General features: G+C 35.1%; 1 pseudogene; it reads right to left on the bottom strand.

The window, feature by feature from the left end:
• Positions 1-6,410: 6,410 nt before the first annotated feature.
• Positions 6,411-7,152, bottom strand: part of LOC102819332 — a 198,452-nt pseudogene continuing 197,710 nt past the window's right edge.

Genomic DNA, 7,152 nt, shown 5'->3' with positions numbered 1-7,152 from the left:
CCTATAGAGGGTCAATATGAATCAGAACTGACTCAACAGTACTAAATAAAAATAACTATATATATATATATAGCTCTGTAAGCATAGTTGGTTACGAATCAAGCTGCAAATCTCAAGGTCAGCAGTTTGACACGACCAGCTGTTCCATGGGAGAAAGATGAGGCTTTCTGTTCCAGTAGAGATTTACAGCCTCAGAAACCCTATACGGGGTTGCTATGAGTTGGAACCGACTCCACGGCACACAACAACAACAACATATACCTATATGACTTCTGGTGTGGCACTGTAGGACCAGCACTGGATTGCAAATCACAAGGTCAGTGGTTTAGGCCCACCAGCAGCTCCTCTGAAACCCTATAAAGGGTCACTATGAGTCAGAACCGACTCAATGAAACTTAATAGAAATAATAACATATTTATATTGAGTGTGAGCTGCCAACCTTGCATTCCAGTGCTACAGCACCACACCAGGCCTCCATATATATAGTGACTTTGTGGTAATCGTTCACTTTTCACATCCAGCCCAGCTTTTGATAATGAATAAACAACCTAGTTCAGAGTACTCTTCTTGAGCCCTTGATTCATTCACTATTTCAATGAAAAGGAAAAATTTTATTCTATCTACTTACAGCTTTAATACCTTTTCTCTCAAATTCATTTTTCATACCCAAACCCTCATTTTTCTCAGATAATTGACCCCGTAAATTATAAAACCTCATCTTTATGAGCCAAGTGACATATTGATACAATAAAGTAATAGCTTGTGATATTCCTATAACAAGATTTATCTTCCCTGAGCAATATTGATAAAGGCAAGGAGTCTTAAGAACAGTTTTTCTTTCTTTCTTTCTTTCTTTTTTAATCCAGGTGAAGATACAAAAAAAAAGTTTTACACTCTCAGCTATTTGGTTTATTTAAAGAAAGATCAAATGACCTAATTTGTATTTATATATTTGATGATTCTATTATCAGGAAGTTTTATAAGGTAGTTGATAACATAAAAACTATTAATTTGTTAATAACTCAAAATGCTCTTGTTTTTTTCCACATGAAGTCTGTGTCTAAACCATTATTTTTATTAAGATCAAAAGACTTACAGATATCTAAGTTACAAATATATACTCTAATTTTAAAGTTACAAAAATAACCAAAGACACTCCGAACAGGATAATATGCATTGTATATAGTTAATATGTTTTTATGATTAATCTTTCATAGAAAACTGAAATGGAAATGTAGAAATATAATGTCTACTTAGAAATGTCCTTAAGATCTTCCCAAATCCTAAAACACAAAGTAAATGTCTTTTCAATTACCATTTAGAATATATTAAAAATATAATTTTTCCTAAGAAAGTAAACAAAAATAATTTATTACCTCAACACTATTCTATGAAATGTTTGGCATTTTATAAAGGCTAAAAGTCCTCTCCTCTAAGCCCAGTTGATATCTACTGTATGAATTTAAATCCAGGAAATATAATTTACATGTTTTTTTCTCAATTATATAATGTCCATTGCAAACCCTAATTCTGCTAGACTATTGGAACCATATTTACTCAACATGTGTGCTAAGCAATAATCCAAGAAGCTGGGTAATATGAAGAAAAATGTGGCATCAGGATTGGAGGAAGACCCATTAAAAACTTGCGATATGCAGATGATACAACCTTGCTTGCTGAAAGTGAAGAGGAAATAAAGTATTTATTGATGAAGATCAAAGAACACTGCCTTTGGTATGGATTGTATCTCAATGTAAAGAAAACAAAATGTTCACCACTGGACCAATAAACAACATTCTGATCAACAGAGAAAAGATTGAGGTTGTCAAGGACTTTATTCTTCTTGGATCAGCTATCAACACTCATGGAAGCAGCATTCAAGAAATCAAACGATGTATTACATTAGGCAAATCTGCTGCAAGAACTTCTTAAAGCATTGAGTTGCAAAGATGTCAGCTTGAAGACTAAGGTACGCCTGACCCAAACCATGATATTCTCAATAACCTCATATGCATGTGAAAGCTGGATAGTGAATAAGAAGACCTTAGAAGAATTGATGCTTTTGAGCTATGGTGTTGGAGGAGAATATTGAAAGTGCTCCTTGGAGGTCAGGACAGCCAAACTTCATCTCTCATACTTTGGACATATTGTCAGGAGGGACCAGTTGCTGGAGAAGGATATCATGTTTGTTAAGGTGAAGGGTCAGAGAAAAAGAGGAAGCCCACCAGAATGATGGATGGGCTAAAGTATGGCAACAATTGTGAGGTTGGCCCAGGATCGGGCAGTGTTCATTCTATATGTGTAGGGTCGCTATGAGTCGGTATTGACTTGATGACCCCTAACAACAACAACATTGGAAGCTTTGTTTTAATCACTTTTCCATACTAAGTTGCATCTTAGCCAGTGTCAAAGTTCCGGCAAAGTGCATCCATTCCCCTTTCTTCTCATTCCTATTAGACTTTAAACTTTATCATTTACACTCAGTAAATGATAAAGTAAAAAAAAATATGCATCTTGATTGCATGTTTGATCCATTTCTGACTAAGGAAGTTAGGTCTTCTGTTTCTCATCCTCAGATGTGCTGACACTGCTGGATGCCTGTGTGTTACGCCGTGTCCAGTGCCGTCCTGGGCTCTGGGAATGCTCGAAGGATTCTTTAGTGCTATCCTGTACAGCACAGAAATCACTGACCACATGTAACTATTGAGCAATTGACATGTGCCTAATTAGAAATGAATTGTGTACTAAGTGTAAAACACAACAGATTTTGAAGATTTAACATAAAAAAGATTGCACACTATTTCTTTCATGATTTTAGATAACTAATCGGACTGCTAATCTCACTGTCAGCAGTTTGAAACTACCAGCTGTTTCGCGGGAGAAAGATGAGGCTTTCTGTTCCCGTAAAGATTTACAGCCTTGTAAATCTTTTTCACAGGATCACTATGAGTCGGAACCTACTCCACAGCATATAACAACAAACTTGTTGCAACAACTATATTTAGTAATAAAGAGTTAAATGTATGATTCACATTAATCTCACCTGCTCCTTTTTACTTGTTTAAGTATGGTTACTAAAAAGAAAAATTAAAATTGGATTTTAGTTCACATTCCATTTCCACTGGATATTGCTGCTCTCAGGGTTAATACACTACTCAGGTAGCTCCTAGAGTATTGCTGCTTCCATGTAACACAGATCTTAGGTCTATTCTGTTCTCAAATCCCCAAATCTTTCCGAGCACTCTGCTGCTTATTTCTGTGGTTGCTAGACCTTTGGGAGAGAGCAGGAATATGTACACATGTTAGTGCACAATCAGATTTCTATTTACAGAAAAAGTGTTTATACTCTGCTAGGTCAGGTGGAGGGAATTGGAAGTAATGAAAATCTCTGTTTCTCTTCATGTATTCCCTCAGAGGTTTCATTTTTGGTTTTCATTTACAAAATAGCCTAGACTTTGGAAATTAACAACAAATATTACAGTTATTTTTCTCTATATTCTCCTAGATGTCCTTTCCCCAAGAATGAGGATGATATTATTGAATGACAGAAGGTATAATAGGAGGCAAAATTGTAATACTTAAATTTTCAAAAGTTTTAAGCCCATAAACATATAAATGGATATACAGTCAGAGAAAAAAATCAGATTTCTATTAATATTTTACGCAAGCTAGTGAATGAATGAAAAACAGGTATAATGGGAATCAGAAATAACGTATCAAGGAAATGGTGGTGGTGATGTGCCATGGAGTTTGTTCCGACTCACAGTGACCCTGCATAGGGTTTCCAAGGCTGTAAATCTCTACGGGAGCTGAAAGCCTCCTCTTTCTTCCACAGAACCACTGGTAGTTTCGAACTGCTGACCTTGAGGTTGGCAGCCCGACTCATAACCGCTATGCTACCAGAGCTCCTTACAAGATTAATAATCAAATTTGTTAAACATCCCAAATTGACTTTTAATGAGAAGGAAAATTAAAGCTGCTGTTAAACATCTTGGTAAAATATCAATAGCAAGAACTACAAAATAGAGTAATATTTAGTTGTATGCCACCAATCAGTTCATACTTATAGTGACCCTGTATAGGGTTTCCAAGGCTGTAAGAAAGTTCAGGAATAGAAAGCCTTATATTTTTCTGTTTTTCCCAAACTGACATCATTTCCTATACCTCAGTATTCAACTATCTTTATTTTTTTGCCATTTAATATTTTATTTTTTGAAAGTCAATATGTAAAGACCTATGCTGATTTTTTGCATCCATTTTTATTCCATTATTGCTAAGAAACATGTATACTTTCCATAACATCTCATTTATCTTCGCTAAATCACATGATGATAATAAAACTGGAAATTTAGCTAGAAAGGCATTTCACCTTCCTTAATGTGAGAGAGTTGTTTTTCAGTTCCGACTTATAGTGACCCTATAGAGGGTTTCCAAGGAGCCACTGGTGAGTTTGAACTGCTAACCTTGTGGTTAGCAGTCCATTGTTTATCCTACAGCACCATACCAGGACTACAATACAATGTTGAATAGGAGTGGTGATAAAGTGCAACTTCTGGTTCCTGTTCACAAAGGGAATGCTTTCAAATTCTCTCCATTGAGAGTAATGCTGATTGTTAGCATTGTATATATACCTTAATTATGTTCAGGAATTTCCCTTTCATTTTGTTGATTGTTTTTATCAGGAATGGATCCTGGATTTTTTCAACTGCCTTTCTGCATCAATTGATATGATTATGTGGTTCTTCTCCTTTGTTTTATTTATGTGGTGGATTACATTGCTTTTTTTTTTTTTTTAATATGGGCCTATCTTGGCAAGACTGGTATGAATTCCATTTTGTCATAATGTATTATTTTTGATATATTGTTGGATTCTATTGGTTAGAATTGAATTTAGAACTTTTTGTATCTAAGTTCATAGAGAATATCGGTCTACAAATTTCTTTTTTAGTGGTATCTTAACCTTGTTTTGATATGAGGGTTATACTTGCTTCAGAAAATATATTCAGGTGTTTTCCATCTTTTCTACATTCTAAAATACTTTGAATAAAATTGGTGTCAGGTTTTCTCTTAATGTTTGATAGAATTCAACAGTGAAATCATCTGTGTTTGGACTGTTTTTGTTGGGAGGTTTATAATTACCTAGTGTATTTCTTCTTTTTCTGTAGGTCTGTTAAAGTTTTAGACTTCACTGTGTGTTACTTTAGATAGGTTGTTTTTTCTAAAAATGTATCCATTTCTTCTAGATATTTCAAATACAGCGGGGTACAATTCTTCATAGTTTTCTATTATCCATTTTATTTCCATTGATTCTGTTATGTCACCCATATTCTTTTTCTTTTCTTTTTTTATGTTTTCTGAAATATGCTTCAAGTAAACTCATTTTATATCTGAGACTTGAATTTTGACATTTTCATTTCTTTTGAATATGCCACTTTTGCAAGCTAGGAAGCATAATCAAATTAGGCACCTAGTTCAGTAGTGATCCAGGCTATATTCTGATCGTTGTAGGATGATGTAATACAAGATTTTAATGATAAGGTGTAAAATTCTAGATTATAACCATGTACTTTTTTTTATTAGGAAACAGGCTAAAATCCAGTTGTTAAAGGCATGTTATAAAGAACATCTTGATCCACAAAGGACAGAATGATTCAAATTATGTTGGCCAACTTTTCCGTGAACCAGATCAGAACTGGTGAACACAGAAAATGTGTTCTTCAAATAGGACTTCAAAATGTTTGTAGAATATGGAATTAAAAGATCATGGAACCTTTCCATGCACTTTTTTGAAGTCCCATGTGGGCTTTAAAATTTCCTGGTGCTATAAATAAGCAATTAAAAAAAAAACTTATACATGTGTTCATAATGACATTTGATTTTCACCAATCTAGTCTCTCACTAGATTTTTGTGTGTGTTCCATCCACTAGAATCCAAAGTTAGAGACAAGTGTAGGAGTTAAGATACTTAGTTAACTCTTTTCAAAATAAATTGGAAAAAAAAAGACATACTGCATTTTTTCCATTTGCTACAGAACAAAGGGATAAAGAAGTCTATTTAAAAGAAATATTTAACTCTAAAAAAAGTGGTGGCTACAACGTGTTCCACTACAGAATAAGCTTTCTGTTTCTTCATGCAACGTACATTACTATTCTGCCATGATACAGATTCATGTTGAAACACTTGTCAGAGGTTTTTGTCAGGGCCAGGAGATGAAAAATAAAGCATGTCCTAGTTAGTTACCTGTAAGCTCAGTTAACATCTTTTGGGATAAACCCATAAAATTTGGCCATAGATTTATTAAACATCTACAAACTACAGAATCCCTGAGCCCTTTAGCTATAGTTTCTGCCAAGTGTCTTAAACTGTGTTCATTGTCGCCTATGACTCTGCTCTGACATGAAGTGGGTGCTAGTCATGAAAGTCCTGAATGTGATCATAGGAGTATCTTCAGTAGCCTTTGTATGCATAGTAGGTGATAGGAAGGTGATTGAATCCTGGCAGTAACACCAGGAAACCAAAGGTCAGGACAGGAAAGGTCTGGTCTGCCACCCCTCTTTGCTGATATAGCTTGTCAGCAGGAGGGAACCTATGGTAATCAGAAAAGCATCAAGCAAAAACTGCATGGGAGCAAGTGCAATAGCTTTATAAGGGATCTTAGGAAGACTTTGCTTAAACTGTAGGTCAATGCAGCCATCGTGTGTGCAAGAGAGCCTCGAATACTTCACTTTTCTACTGGGAATCCTAGTAGCCAGGTTGGTATGATATGGGATTATAACACGTTGACTCAGCTACAGAAGAAGCCCTGTGCCAGATCACCCACATTGGGAAAGCTTACCCATTCTGGGCAGCTGAGGGGCTCCACGCTACATGGCATGTTCCACACAAAGATCACCCTCCCACGGGCCCCATCCATAGTATTTTTTAATGTATGCTATTTGTATTTTCTCCTTGTCTTTTGTTAGATTTGTCAGTGGTTTTTCAATTTATCAGTTTTTCAATTGATATTTTCAAAGAACCAACTTCTTGTCTAATTGATTTCTTCTATTGTTTTTCTGTTTTGTAATTCACTTATTTCTGCTCTAGTCTTTATTATTTCTTTACTTCTGATGACTTACCTACTTCTGTAGCCTTATTTTGCTGTTGTTTTTTT

The sequence above is a fragment of the Chrysochloris asiatica genome, unplaced genomic scaffold, assembly GCF_000296735.1.
Source record: "Chrysochloris asiatica unplaced genomic scaffold, ChrAsi1.0 scaffold00247, whole genome shotgun sequence".
NCBI classification, from domain to species: domain Eukaryota; kingdom Metazoa; phylum Chordata; class Mammalia; order Afrosoricida; family Chrysochloridae; genus Chrysochloris; species Chrysochloris asiatica.
This window is presented reverse-complemented; position numbering and strand designations above follow the sequence as displayed.